Genomic DNA, 1,836 nt, shown 5'->3' on the forward strand with positions numbered 1-1,836 from the left:
TTTGGTCTCTTAAGGTGCTACCGGACCTGAATCTTCCTCCAGAGCTATCAGGTAAACCAAAGTATAAGACTAGGTGCAAGTTGTGGTGTTACACTCCTGACGCCCACTGACCTGAGAATATTGCATTTTCTGCGGTAACAGTTGCCTTGGACCCCTCTGCCAGGTTACACAATGACCAGATATAACATTTAGAAAGATTTTATGACAGCTCTTTATTTAGAATAAGCCTAATTTAATTGGACAGAAATAGCGAACCCTTTGGAGACTTGTGTTAGTGGTGACACTGCCATAAACCATACTGAGTCTAAGGGGTAGACTGTAGTATTTTTAAAAAAATTACTGTGGAGTTGGTATGAATGAGTATATTTTCCCAACTGTTTTATAACATGCATTTTCAGATTAATATTTGAATTGCGTTGCCATTCCTTGATTACAAAAAGCACAGTGAACCACTCCTGAAATTGAATCTAATAGAACCACTACTCTTATCTTCAGAATTACCATACATATGAATAATGGCACCAAATTAATTAAATTAAAAGTGCGGGATGAATGGAATAAGCCAATTGTGATTGTGTTGGGAAACTTTACAAAAATGCTGGTGATTAAGAAGTAAGGATAATGTAAGTACTTGGGAGAATTTCAGATAACAAATTTAATATGAGGCATACACCCTTGACTTTCAGGCTAAAATTGACGATTCTCTTTGAAGGCCACGCTGGATGTGTAGGATCTTGGATTGTTTTCTTCATCCAGATTATGATCCCTGCTGGAAAAAAAAGATGACAACTGTTTCTATCAGATCCTTTTTTCAAGAAACTGACAGCCCAAAGTCTTCCAGTGAGTTTTAGAGCAGAGTGGAGATTTAGTCCATTTTGCTAACCCCTATACCACGCTAGAATTACCAAGATCCCTTTAAGCTTTTTTAAAATGCCTCACTTCTAGCCTGACACCTATTTTATGGACGTTGTTTTAGGCTGCTGAATATTGTTCAATACTGCGTTTATGCCCCTGGCATGTATTTATGGCTTGTTTTATTACTGATAATTCTAATTGTTTTATTTATTTTATTGTATTTTTATTTTGTGAGCCCCTTCAAGCAAGCATCTGGAAAGGAGGCATATACATTTCCTAAATATATATTTCTTAAATATGTAAATAATACAAATGAAAAATTTAAAGTAACTCTCATTGCTGGGCATTGAAAACGTTCCCAGAGCTCAATCCTGGGATGCTGGTTTCTCTCAGATGAAACATCTGTAACTGTTCGTCGTAACAAGCATTGAAAAAAAAAATCATTCATTGTAATAAATAATTGGCTTTAGAGTCTGGTAATGTGATTACACTGAGAAAGCAAAATGAAAAGATACGAAAAAGGGCTGTCACACCCGCCTCATAATATAATTTATTCCCCCGCCCCTTCTCCTCTGGAACGCTTTGGCGCCAAAAAAAGGTCTCGGGGGCTAGGATTGGCCAGAAAACGGGAAGGGGAGGGGGAGCGCGAGCACCTTCTTCTCACCCCCAACGGCAAAAGCGCGCGCCAATACACAGGGAGAAAGGGAGGAGGCAGAACGCACATGGGCAAAAGAGGACTTGGGGCGGGGCGAGAAAGAAGTAATCACAGGTGATTTTTTTTAAAGACAACGCGCATGAGCAAAGAGGACTGGGGGCGGGGCCAGAAAAAGTGATTCAGATATTTTTTTAAAAAAAGATCTTTCTTGGTGAGGAGCTTAGGGAGGACGACACGCCGCTGTTCTCGCGAGATTATGCCACACCTGCTTGCGCGCGCAGTCGCATTTCCTCAACGGTTTGGCGCGCTTTTCTCTCTTGCCGGTT

This window comes from Eublepharis macularius, chromosome 18, assembly GCF_028583425.1.
Source record: "Eublepharis macularius isolate TG4126 chromosome 18, MPM_Emac_v1.0, whole genome shotgun sequence".
Classification (NCBI taxonomy): Eukaryota; Metazoa; Chordata; class Lepidosauria; order Squamata; family Eublepharidae; genus Eublepharis; species Eublepharis macularius.